This window comes from Cryptomeria japonica, chromosome 2 (genome assembly GCF_030272615.1).
Source record: "Cryptomeria japonica chromosome 2, Sugi_1.0, whole genome shotgun sequence".
Taxonomy (NCBI): Eukaryota; Viridiplantae; Streptophyta; class Pinopsida; order Cupressales; family Cupressaceae; genus Cryptomeria; species Cryptomeria japonica.
The window spans coordinates 572,312,741-572,327,319 of NC_081406.1; the positions used below are offsets into that span (position 1 = coordinate 572,312,741).

The window sequence follows — 14,579 nt, forward strand, 5'->3', positions numbered from 1 at the left end:
GAGTAATTGCAGACAATTGCAAGAAGGAATCAAAATTGAATTAACTTGCTAGAATGAATAGTTACAATGAGATCAATCATTTAATGAAGGAGATCAAAACCCTAAAGGAAACCCTAAGGGATGAATGCATGAATAAAATAATTATTAAATGCCTAAAAAAGTTTCCTAAATTTTAGCTTAAGTGAAAAAAGAAAAGGTGACTTAAGTAATTAATTAATCAATCTGATTAAACTAATTAAGTAAATAAAACATTTTACTCTAACACTTTGTACTTAGGTATGTTTGGATCTCTATTCATGGAGAAATATATTGTGGATAACAATATTCTTAACAAAACTTAGCTAACCAATACTTTTATTTCTTATTTAGATAACGAGTTATCTAGGTAGAAATTCTCTGTCTATGTCTCTAGAGAGAGACCTTGTGAGGAAAACAACATGTACCTTCAATTTCATTTTGGATTGAATATATAGGTAGTCTATGGGTTGAAAGGAAGTAGTATAGTGAAAATAGCTTCCTACATTGATTTATGAGGAAAGTTGTGCAAAAAAATTATTTTCAAACCCTTAAATAGTTACTAAAAGAAGATGCACAATAATAAATATAAACATGCAAAACAACACCATAACACAATGTAATAAATCCCATAACACCTAACACATGCAAGATTACCACCAACCCCAATTTCACTAGCCATGACTCTTACACTATCATATAGGTTGTCATAGTTTATCATAATTTGTCATTGTGTTGTCATAACTTGTAATAAAATGAACTCCTACAACCTAGGGCAAATGTGACAGTAAATTAGCCTACACTGGGGTCCACCAAGTGAGCCATGTACTTCCACAATTATAGTTTAAATGTCATATAATAACCTGCATGTAGGATTCTACCTCAATCGATAAGTGTCACAAGTTGACTTGACATTAGTCGACATAAAATATATAGATATATGCTAGTACTTGCAAAGCTTGAGGCACCTTAATCCTAACATGGACAACAGATGCCAATATGATATCAAGTGCACAGGGGAAGGGTTTAGGTGATAATTGTTAAAACATAATGTTATGAGAGGTCAGACCCTTATAAGATTTATATATTATTATAATATAGGGTTATAAAACCTTACTTTATAAATCATATACCATTTAAAATTAATAATCTAATGAATATTACATTGTTGATTATTTGTGAATGGTTGATTTGAATAGGCGTGACTAATACCCTCAATGTATTTTTCTCCTGTTCTATATTTAATGAGGTTTTATCTCATTTGAGAGTATAGTGAATTTGAATATTTATAGTGAATTGTATCACTATACACACTAAGACATTATTGGCCATGTGAACATATGTAGAGGTGTGTCCCTAATTGAATCTATTTTTAATACTATTTGTAAGTGTTTTAATAAAATGATAATTTATGGGGTTTTTTATTCAAAATGGTTTAAGCATGCATATCTTGTGTAATGTGTAAAATATATATTTATATGGTTCTCATTTTTATTTTATTTTAGATTTTGTCTATAATGATTAGTATCCTAATATTTTGATTTCTAACATGGTATTAGGATCACTTAGGTTGTGCTAATCATTTACTACATGTAAATTCACTTTATTTACCTATTTTTTTAAACTACTTGCATCATCAAGTTTTGGACTAGGTTAACATTTCAATACTTTTGTGATTTGCAAAATAAATGTAGATTCATTTGATAAAGCTTGGAATACATTTTCACATCCTTAGGTAATTATATGACATTATTTGAGTATGATTCATTCTAAAAGGTTGAACTTCATTCTAGAGAATTTCAAGTGTGCATCATGTTGTGATTTCATCTAAGGGACTTAAATAATCATATACCTTGAATTGATGGTAATTTGTGATCTCAACATAAATAAAAGAGCTTATCATCTATCAAATTTAATTTACGCCTAGAGATTTCATATTTGAAGAAGAATGAACCTTTTTTTGTATATCATTGCTATTATTACTAACAATTAGACATAATCTATGACATTATGTGAAATTCCTACTAATTTATGTGTATATCATATGATAATTTATACATCTCTACAAAGATAGTTAAAATTATGTTGATTAAATTATTACACCTAACAATATAATTGCTATGCTCGAATTGAGAGGACAAATATGTTTTGTTGATAGATATTGATCGAAAATTGTAAGAAAATAAGCAATTTGGCCTTTTGACTACTTAAAATCAGATCAATTCTTGGCCTTGGATGATGCCATTGAGGGGGAGTGTGCATTTCAATGACAACACTCAGTGGCTAAAAAATAGATGTAATCCCTAATAGGCACAAGTCCTAATAGCATAACATAAGACCTCTAGGCATTATTAAGTCCTTTGGGCATTAAGGCGTAACAAACATAAGCATGTCTTAATATGCATCACATAAGACCTAGATATTAATTAGTAAGTTCTTTGAACACATTATAACTTTTTCTATTTGTAAATATTCTACTTGTAAAAGAATTGTAGTATAAGTTCTACAATCACTATGAATGAACCTGAGTGAGTGCAATTTGAGGAGACATGAGCTTGAAGAACATTTTATAAGACCTAATATACATAACATATTTTTAAAAACACTAGGATTATAAATTATGGCAATGTGACTTTCATGTTTCATCTTAGCATATATTTTTGTCCCTATTTAGCAGTATCAAAGAAGACCTACATTATCGAGGTACTTCATTTTTTATTTTATAGAAATAAACTTGTGATGCCCCATATTAACATTAAGGGGGATTGTAATGGTTTAAATCATCAGGAGTTTTAAGAAACGGTGTCTCCTGCCCAGGCATTTTCAAATGACTCTCATATCCCTGCCGTTGCGAATGGTGCAACTTCTAGGGATGTCGCTGTTGTTGTGGGTAGTGGTGGGGGCTGCTCTGCGCCCTTTACCATTTCCTCCCCTCCCCTTTATGTTGAGCGTTCTGTGTGTGATGCTCACCTGGTGGTGGGTTGTGCTGCTTCCCCCACGACTGGTGTCCCTGATCCGGTTTTGGATTTGGACGCCCGTGCTGCTGTTGCTGCTGCTGATGCTGATGCTGATGTTAATAGGGACTCTCCTCAAATTGGTGGAGCTCCTAACGACCCTCCTGCGGGTGCTAATGTTCTGCCCAGACCTTCTTTTGCTTTGAACCGTAGCTTTGCTCGTGTGGCCAGATTTGTTGTCCATCCTTCCAAGGGGGTTCGTCCTCTTCCTTGTGCCAAGACTTCCCTTGTTGTGGTCTGCGTCCAGGAGGTTGTGGAGAATATTGATTTCTACCAACAAAGTGCTTTGGTCTGCAGATTTGTTGGGTTTTGGCCTTCTCTTCCAGACCTTCATCATTGGGTGAGTGATTCTTTGAAGCCTTTAGTTGCTTATGACATTGATCTTTTCCCTCGTGTTAAAGACTTTTTCATTGCTTTTTTACGTCTACTCTTGACCGTGATTTGGTTATGGGAAATTTGTGGTCTTGGGGGGATCACTCTCTCTATTAAGCCCTGGTCTTCTTTCTTCAACCACCTTAGTAAATCTCTATCTATTTGTCCGGTTTGGGTTCGCCTCCCCAATCTCCCCCTCCATTTCTGGGAGCCTTTTTGCTTTGAGGCCATCGGTAACTCCATTGGCATCTTCTTGAAGTTTGACGATGTCACGACCTCCATCGGTCATTCTACCTTTGCTCGCCTATTAATTGATGTTGACATATCTCCGGCCCTCCCCAGGGATGTGGTTCTTATGGTTGGGGATAGGTGGTTCTTATGGTTGGGGATAGGCCATGGGGTCAACCGCTGGGTTATGAGGGCCTCCCCTTTCGCTATCAAAGGTACTTCTCAATGGGCCACCTAGCTTCAAACTACTCTCTCTCTCGCTACAGAGGTGCTGCTACTTGGTGGAAGGATACTACTGAAGATCACTTGACAATTAATGCTTTTGACTCTGTCTCGGTTGAATCCTCTCGAGATGAGGTGCGCCTTACTGTTGATGATGCCTTTGTGAGGTTACTACTATTGTAGACTCTTCCGTCCCCTTGGCTCCTACATCTGTTGCTCCTGATCCTCAACTTCGCTCTTCTCCTGGCAATTTGGTTCTTGTTCAGCAGCAGTCTGCTGTTGTTTTGCAGCAGTAGTCTGCTGGTGTTCTGCTGCAATAGTCTGGCAGTGACTCTGCAGGGTCTCCCCCACTTGATTTTTCTTCGAATATTCCTAATGATAGTGTTGCCCGGATGGTTGTTTGTCGTAGGTGGAAGGGAAAATCTACCCCCCTTCCCCAGCCCCCCCTTCGTCAAGTTGTGGATTATCCCCACTCTTGAGTTGGGTTGGGTTGTTGATGGTTTGACAGGTGGGTTTGTTTGACCTGTCTAACTTTGTTTGTTTGGGGTTTACACCCCTGCTTGGTCTGTTTAATTCTGATAGCTTGGTGGCTTTGTAAAGGGTCAGTGCCCTAGTAAACATTGATGTATTTATCAAAAACATTAATCGGGATTGTTAGAACATAATATTATTAGGGGTCATACTCTTATAACACTTATATATTGTTATAATATAAAGTTATAAAACCTTATGTTATAAATCATATACTATTTAATAATAATAAATATATATATTTTTTTAAGCAAAAGGCCATGGCCTATAATATATTAATAATAATTGAAGATATACTTAGATAAAAGAAAAAGACACTACCTCCTTCCCCCTACTAGATTCAATTTTGAAGGAGCAGTCCCCATTTAATGGACATGGGGTCATTTGAAAAAATCCCTGAACAAAGACTGAATGAGACAAAACCTTTCCCGATATGGACAACAACAAAACTAAACCTGTACAAACGATAAAGCGAGATTATCAAAAAACAAAGAGACTACATGTTTGAAAATGCCATGCTCGGATCTACCCAAATTCTACCAACTTTAACCTGCCACCCTAGCTAGAGAAAACTTTCATGTTACAATTCTTGATTCTTGAGATGAAGTGGCCTCCATTGGAGTTGGGAAAGACGAATGGTACCCGTGAGGGTCAACTAGAGCATGATCACAAATTTGCCACACAACCCTGAATTTAGCCATTACAATTGAAGCCAATTGTTCGCCGATTTGAAATGCAAACTACATTATTAATTATTTTTTAATGGATACTTTGAATAGGTGTGACTAATATCCCTTAAGGTATTTTCCACACTTTCTCTTTATTTAAGGAGATTCTCTCTCATATGAGAGTTTAAATTTGGAGATTTGTAGTGAATGATATCATTATGCATTGGAGTTATTATTGGCCATGTGCAAGTATGTAGAGGAGTGTCCCCAAGTTTGGTCTATTTTTGTAAGTGTTATAATAAAATGATGTTCTATGGGGTGTTTTTTTTTATCTAGAAGGGTTTCCCCCATGTATATCTTGTGTAATGTGTAAAATCTATGCTTATATAATTGTCATCTTATTTTTTAAAATATATTTTATAATGATTAGTATCGTAAGACCCTATTCTAACAACTAGCGTATCTATATTAGAAAAAATTAGGTATAATACATCGAGAGATATCCATTTTAAAAGAGTACTGGACCTTCTAGAAAGCCATGCATGTAGAAAAAATCCACACACTGAAAAAGCTAGCAAAACAAACCAGCAAACACCTACTATTGCTTGACCATCAACCCAACATATTGAGAAAAAAACAATATGTACTTAAGCCATTTAAATCTTCTGTACACTAGAAGAAATATTCCATAACAAATAATAACCTTCCAAAAAGCTTCAGGCACACAAACAATTCAATTGTCTCCTAATAAAAATGAAAATAAAAACACAACCTAACCATCAATTAGAAATTCAATGGTTAGAAGACAACATGCAACTACTACCATATTTTACAAAATGTGTTTGAATGAAAATAATCAAAGAAGTTAAAAAAAGCATCCCCAAAACCCATGCAAACAATATTTTAATAGAAAACAACTTAGAAATGTATGTTAAATAATTATAAAAAAATTTATTGCAACAAATTTTTTTGTTTTAAAATTATTTATGGAGTACTTTATTTAAATAATAAATGTTTGGAAGTTAAATAATCAATAACAAATTTGCAGATTACAATTTCTTAGATAGAATATTTTAGTAACATATAAAGAAAAAACTTTTTCACATTTTCATTTGGTGGCCACCATGATGAAAGTTTTGTTGTTCAATCTAAGTTGTTTGCATGTTATAATTTTCATGAGTCAAAATTATATATAGATTAAATGCCATTTACAAACATAGTGGTATGTACAAATTTAAAAGTTTGTTCTCTTGTTGCTCTATTCTTCCTAATGATGGATCATGGAGTTTGATCCGAAATGTCAAAGAAATACACTCACATAGTTGATACCAAAAGCTAAGCACAATAACATTATGGACTATGAAAATCATATGACTACAAATATAGTGGTATGTTATACTTTTGATGTAAGTCAAAATAATATCAAGTAAAAGTCATTTACAAATATATGCATAATAAAATTGATTAGATTGTCCATGTAAAATCAAATCTTTTTATTCAACTGATCATGATGAGGAATACTATATATATATTTTTTAAATCAATAACAATTTTACACACTGCAATTTATTTAATAGCTGTTTTTAAAAATATATATAGATTTTTTTTTTTGACCTTTTAATTTAATGCTCATCATCAAAGAAGTTGGATATTTCAATTTTAAGTTGTTGGTAGGTTATATAATTTTGATATAGTAAAAAGTATCATCATGCAGAAACACATGTACATGTATAATAGAATTGATTAGATTATCAATATTGAAATTAATTAGTCATAAAATCATTTTTTTAATATCTGTATCATAATCAATACAATCTAAAAGAAACTTTCACTTTCATATTTGGTATTGACCAATAAGAAAGCTGGATGAACTAACAACCCAAATTGGCAATGCAGTAAAATTAAAAGTTGCAAATATATTTTGTCGACGTTCTTTCATGGAAGACTGTAATTAGAATTAGATAAAATATTTGTAAGTGTGAAATAGTTGTGAAGTTGGAACATGCAATCTTCCATTTAGCGCCCACAATATTGACATAATAATAATTCTCTGTATCCTTCTTCGCTAGATTGATTCCCATCTAATAGCAATACATTGAACCCTCATTGTTCTGTAATATGAGGCAAAGAGGAGTGAAATGAATAACACCTAGGTTTGCATGATCAACAACCAAAATGTTAGTAGTTTGTTGGTTTGCAAAACTCAAGGTTGAGAACCTTATTAAAACATATGATCTACCACATAAATGTTAATGAATTTGCTTGATGATAATCCTTATTAGATGTTATGGATATTCAAACATGGCACTATTATATGTTATGGACATTCAAACATGACAACTAGAACACACTAAAACTAATAAAATTGAAAGATGTTTAAAATGATATATTTTGTGTGTAAATAATCACGAGAAGAAAGTATAGTCAAAAGTCCATGACTCTATCTAGTTGGAAAATAAAGACTTGGATTTATTAAAACATGCAATAATTGAAACCAAGGTGATATCGTAATTAAGACATCACAAAATACTACACCTTTCAAAATACACATGAAATCTAGGCTCTACACATACATTCAATTTTTTTTTGATAATTACAAAATTTTAAACAAGTCTACTTATTTATTCATGAACCTACCCATACATTTTTTTATTTTTTTGAGAAGATAACTTGAAAAAGATTTATAGAGATTTTATAATCGATTTGTTGGCCAACTAATTAGAAACACATCTAAAATTGTACATCGTGAATAGGGAGACTCAATCAATATCAAATATACTTTTAATCATTTATTCTATAATGGTTACATGTATTATTACATACATGAGATAAACCTAGATCATCAAAATAAAAAAATACAATACCTAGATTAAGATTGTGAACCCTCTAGTTGTATTGCCTAATTCTTCTTTTTGCTATGTTCATCGCCAACCCAAGGGCATTCTATATATTTTTAATGTTTACTATCACATATACAAATTCTTTTGCACTGGAAACATATTACTTATCAAACAAACCCTTCAGAGCAAATCATAAGGAACAAAAAGTCATTTTTATATGTACCACTATATGAAAAATTACATTTAAAAAATCAAGAAACTCTTGCATATCATAATCAAAAAGTTTAATGGGGTAATGTATGTATCACCATTGACTGTCTATCGAGAATGTAAAAGTATTTGTTAGGTGATCAACACTCATCCTTACTAAAAGTAGTTTGATCATAAACTACAACACATGGTTGAAGGGTTTTCTCATAGCCTCACCAAGATTTACTCTTGAAAAAATAAAATCTTGTGTCAACTTGGATAGACCTCAATCATGAATCTAACAATTAGATATAACTCCCCAAAACTTGTTTTAAAAAAAAAGATTAAAATAAGTGACAAATACTAAAGAAAAAATGTTACTTTTACACTTCGATGCCATTGACGAATCGTAGAGGCACATCAAAGCAATTTGAATTGCTCATTTTTTGCTTCACCATCTTCCTCCATTTATTTTTCACCATGACCGTATCTAAAAATATCATATTTGCAACAAACACTAGAAAAAAGAGGATTTTCAATACCTTCACAAATAAAATCCTGATGCTATCTTTTGTAGGTAGTTTGGAACTCTAACCTAAATGGATTTCTATACAAATTGGATCTGATAGTTTGAGGTTTTAAGTAGTAGGAAAAATAAGAGCCCAAATGTAGGTAGAAGGAGTAAAAAAAATAAAAATTCCAAATCTTATTTAACTGATTTAAATAAATTGATGTGTTAGCATAGAAATGGTACTGATTTAATTGTCCTCATTTGAGAAAAGCCTCTTTGAATGACTAGACTGGGGAGTATGTTTGTCATTGATGTCAACACTTGTGAACACTTATCAACACTTAGAGATCTTTGGTTATGTTCACTAGCAAGTCAGTGACTTATGCACAGTTAGAGATGAAAAATTTAAATATTTCAGAGATTGCATAACCCGACTCTTTAATTGCATCTTTAAATTTGCCTTGCATTATATTGTACATTTATGGAAGAGGCAATTTAAATAATTTGTATGATGCACTCATAAGTAGAGCTCGAGTAGGTTTATAAAGGTTCAATCGTTGAGTGTAATGAAGGAAGTTGGAAGAGGAGATTAGAGGCTAGGGATGGTAGTTGTAATATCTCAAAATCCTCTCACTTGTGGTAGGGATGATTTGGTGATGTCAAACAAGGAATAATATGATGCATACAGGCATATGAGAGAGATGAGGATGTTACTGACAGGAAATAACAAGCCCTCCTAAGCCATGCAACATGCTCAAACATTTCACCTGAATCTTTGTTATCATCTTCGCAAAGCCACAAATGCTACAATACACTTTTTCATGTCTTCCCCTAGGCTTCACAACTTCACCTTGCTTCACAACTTTGTTCCAAGTTGAGATCTTACAAATATATAGATGGGGTAAGTTTTAAATTTCTATGTTTTGTTAGGGATGTAGAAGTACCCTATGTGGAACCTCTTCCAAGTTATTGGGACCTCTTTGCTTAGTGGAAATTCCAACTCCTTTTGAAAGATAGGAATCTTGGTTAGAATGACAACATTCTATGCACATGGTCATCCTCTTAGAGAGGATAGTTGTTGGTCTACTAATCTAGAAACTCCTAGAATATGGTGGGAAGTGTGAACATTTTATGTTTTGCCCTTAGAGAAAATTAGGCTAGGTGGAGGATAGAACAACTCACTAAGGATCCATACCTATTTGATTGAGGGAACCATAAATTTACTGGCTACATGTATTGAAAATGATTGTTAAAGAATCTTATTTATCTCCTTCAAAAAAATTCTTCCTTGCATGTAAATTTACTGGTAGAAGATGAAGAGGCAAAGCAGAGGATCAAAAAATAGCAACTGAATGAGGACATAATTCTTCCTGCGGGTAATTCTATGTACCTCTTTATTATTTATTTATATTTTTACACGTATGTGGTAATAGATGAAGAGGCAGAGTAAAGGATTGTTTACCCTGCCCAATAAAATTGTGCACTGATGAAAACCCTACGAAATTTACTAATAGATCGCTCAAAATGACATGAAAAATTGAGCTGTCTAGGATTCAATCCTTTGCATTAATTTTAGCTGTCCTGGCATTCTTCTTCATTGAGTTCGTTAGGCTAGGGTACAAGAGCAGTCTCTGATCATTCTTGGATAAATGTCGGACCAAACTAGCCGGCAAATTTGGGGTTTCAACCATTGAAAACTACTTCAAATTTTTGATAGGCTAATTTTGATTCTTAAAATCTAATAGTACATTGTGAAGGCGGTTGTAAGTCAGATTATTCTATTTGATTGTCACATATGTTAGTAGGAGCGAACAATAAAAGAATGAGATTGAGAGAGCAACGAGGCTTGCAGAGTATGTTTGGGCCCATTGTTTATTTATTTTATCAAAATGGGGAGTTACATACAATGGTTATAACTTAATGTTATAACAAATATGTACAGGACTATTTGATTAGAAGTGTTTATATACACATTTTAATGTGTGTTTATGTAAACTTATATTATTTTAATATCATATTGACTTTAGATTTTGGTCTGGTTGCAGATTTTGAGTCCATATTGTTGCATCTCTGCATGAGACATTGTTTGGTTTCTCCTATGGAGAGGAGCTGCTACTTTTGGGAGCAACTGTTGCAGTTATTGGTGGGAGAAATGTCCTTCTCTTGTATATTTTCTTATCATGGTTTCTTATTAATTATGGTATCTCTAAACTTCCTTGTCTGGTTGCAGGGCCAAAAGATGTACCGAGGATTGCTAGAGCGGCTGGCAGGTTAGCTGGTAAAGTAGTAGGCTTTGTCCAAAGTGGTCGAGGACAGATGGAAACTGTCTTATATCAATCTCAAGCTACTTAGGTCCATAGTCCTCTATTTGCAAAACACTTTTTTTTCATGCTTTCTTTTCTGAGTGTCATATTTATTAAATAACATTTTCTTTCTGATCAAAGAAAATTAATGTGCATGATGCATTTTTGGGAATGTTGATGTGGCTTTTTTAATACTCTGAAATAGGAAGTAAATGACTCGTGCTCACCAAAGACAATTCCCTTGGAGGGGCATAAGAATTGTGACCTCTCCTAACTTAATAACCTATCAATATTAAAACTAGAAAAACCAAAATAGGGAATCCTATAAGAGTAGGGGTGTCCAACACCAAACTGTACCATAAACATTATGTTCTAACATGGACAATATAAAACATGCAACGTATGTATATAAAAAAAGTTAGACCAATCTATAGACACGCTGTAATGTATTCACAACATTCAGCTTGGCTTTTTTATATGTAATGGTATACTATTCAACAATGGCACTTGGTAAATCTCTAGGAAGCAATGTAGGAATGACGCTACAGATGGGATTTGCCATGCTTCCATTGGTAGCTAGCATGTCTGAAAGTTCAATAACGCAAAAACCTAACGATCAACACTTCAAGATGGTCTAGCTCTAAACTTTGAATTAATCCTTTTCATTGCAGGCTCTAAATTGCAGGGAACAATTAAGATAGACAACCATTTATTTTTGGCTAAAGAAATGATATTAGAAGAAAAAACTACATATTAGTGATCATCATGAACACCATATGATATACAACATAGTGAGCTCATCAATTATGGCTTTATTTATGCATATCTATCAGGAGTCATGCTGATCACACTTGAAAACAATTGTTCTCACTTTAATTGTGAATCACTGCAACTGATTTGAGCCAAGATCTCCCTATATTGCATTGTAAGATCTTTCACTGTATAGCACAATTACTGCAAAATCAATTCTAAGAGTTAACTGGCATCAAGTAACAGTTGTTGGCTTAAGCTTCTTAAAGGATGTTTTCTGAAGTGTTTGTCATTCTTAATTTAAATGGCGAAGCCTCGAAAGATGTTTTGTTTAGTTTAGTCAAAGTCTCTTGATCATAACAATTTTTCTTGTTTCATCATATAAAACAGCACAACCCAATTGGTTCCAGCTATATTAACCAAACTGAGGACATTTGCTAACAGACTTGTCAAATCTCCAAAAAAATTATTGGTTCATCATCCAAAAGCATGACATCAATATTTTTTTCATGTTCCACTAACTTAAGAAATGTGTTTCTGTTAGTTTTCAGCAGTAACCCAAATGAAACTGCTATAGTGCTTTGATAGTTTGGTTGTAATTTTTTGTGGCTTGCGGTTGCATCCCATCCATTCTTCTAATTATTTAGTAGTTCTTTGAATGCCAGGAGCTTGGACTTTGGTTGACATTATGTTCTTTCTCAAGCAAGGAGCATCTTTTCTTATCATTCCTTGTCTTGTCTTCTCTTAACTTGTTCCTGTATCATGTTTGTGGACATTAAATTTTTCTTAACAGCAGTCAACTTCAGATCCTGGCCCTATGAAAGAGCAGATTTTAACCTCTGAGTGTTTATTTAAATTAAAGTTTACTTTCATATGTTCACTTTATTAAATAAATGAGATTTCTAATAAAATGCAACACTGAGAGGAATATTCAGATATGATCTTATATATCAAAGTGTGTGAACTTGGACAGGTATAAGAAATGAAGTAAACTATAGAAATAAACTCAGAATTAGGATAAAGCATGTTTGGTCAAGAAATGAATGCTGGAAATGGACTCAAGAAGGCTACAGGGTCATCCTTGACAAACTTCAACTGATATTGATAACTTTGGTCCTGGGGTTACTGGTGTCCAAGTGTCAGATGATTGTGTTCTGATATTGGGCATGTGTCTAGGTGTTGTGTGTTTGTATCCTCAAACACTCATGTTCATGCCTCCAAATGCGATACAACTGACAGGATCTGCTTGCTTAATTATTTTGATACTTTCTATTTTAAAGATTTTTAATGCCTGTCTTCAATTCTGAGGAATTTGTAGTAGAACTTTTGGTGGATGGAGAAACTGATTTATGCTTATGGGGAAACCACCTCATCAAGTCCCCAATTTGTCTTATTTCAGCTTCCACCGTAGCACTAGGGTTGCTGGGTGTGTGTCCCTTAAATGTGTTGTGATGTGATGCATGAGCCTCACCGCCATGCATTGTTATGTGATCGCATAGTTTGACTATTAGTTTGCTAACTATTAATAGCTTTCATTTCCACCGTTTATTTTCTATTTTCAAGCTTTTGTTCGGAGAATGCATAAAATGCATGAGAATTGCATGGACCAAAGATAAGTCAAGTTTCAGTCTAAATTTAGGGATTTTTATCTTTAAATAGAGATGCCCTGTTGCTGAGAATGTTAAGATATTGAGTTGTGCATGATGTAATTCCATTGAATTGAATAAAGAGCATTGTTTTGTTTGTGTTTATTTCTGTGTTGCAGCAGTATTATCTATGTTTTCTGTTAATCCTTTGTATTTCAAGAATCTACAAATGGTATCAGAGTAGGTGAGGGATCCATGGGTGTAGCTGTTCCTGAAGTTTGAATAGGAGCAGATCGTATGAATGATTAAAAAAAATTGCTGCAAAAATTGCAGAAATTAGTCCCAGCCAAGATAAAGAAAGTGTGGAGATAATTCAGTTAGAGAAGTCAATGTCGCTGCCAAGAAAAGTGTCTCTAGTTTAAAACACCGTGCAAAAGGGTTCGTAGGAAAATAAAAGAAACACTCAGGCTAGGTTGTGGTTTTTTGTTCAAGGGTGTCAATCAAGAAAATTTGGATTGTCGGTTGCAAGAATCTCCATTGTTGAAAGGAGAAAATTCTCAAGGGAGCCAGAAATTAGAAAGATTGTGTGACAAAGCTGTCAAGATTGTGATCTGTCACTATTGTGAAGCTGTAATATCAGTAAAAAAAAGATTGGTATGTGAAAAAGATTGTTTGAAAGATGAATTGGTGAAATTGAAAGAGTGTAATTCACAGTTGATAGCAAGTTTAAAAGAATATGGAAAAGAAAGATGTGAGTATTTGTTTGAAATTGAGAAGTTTGAAAAAGAATTACAGAAGGATAAAAAAAAGAATGAAGATCAAAAAGCAAAATTAAAATTGTTTGACGAAATCAAAAAGAAGAATGACGATCTGGAAGAACAGTTAAAGTTGTTGGCAAAAGAAAATGATAGTTTAAGGCTGAAGCCTCTTGTTCATGATGTTGCATGTGATACAAGTGATTTGTATCTTTTGGTTGATATGGATGATGTACCGAAAGTTTTTGCAGGTGAAGATGGTGAAGTTGAAAGTAAGGATGTGTTTGCATGTACAGATGCAAGTTGTGATGTTAAAGGCAAAGGTTGTTCTAAAAATAATGTTGGTTGGAAGATGATGCAGAAAATGGGTTATAAAGGAAGAGGACTTGGAAAGCATGAGCAAGGAATAAGAGAGCCCATTAGGTCGGTTATGAGACCAAAAAATGAAGGTCTTGGATATTGTAAGAAAGAGAAATTTGATGTTGCTAGTGTTACAAGCTCGTGCAAATTAGCTGAAAGAATCTTGTGTTCACATTGCCATAGAGAAGGACATAAAGAAGAGAAGTGTTGGGATCTTCACCCTTGTTCAATTTGT

At 33.5% G+C, this 14,579-nt stretch overlaps 1 long non-coding RNA gene across 1 annotated transcript in view; it reads left to right on the forward strand.

Annotated features, from left to right (window-relative positions):
• Positions 1 to 11,239, forward strand: part of LOC131050782 (uncharacterized) — a 37,151-nt gene extending 25,912 nt beyond the window's left edge. The window contains exons 3-4 of the long non-coding RNA XR_009371643.1: positions 10,636 to 10,733; positions 10,821 to 11,239. This is a non-coding gene — a long non-coding RNA (uncharacterized LOC131050782). The remainder of the gene's footprint in view (positions 1 to 10,635; positions 10,734 to 10,820) is intronic.
• The last annotated feature ends 3,340 nt before the right edge of the window (positions 11,240 to 14,579 follow it).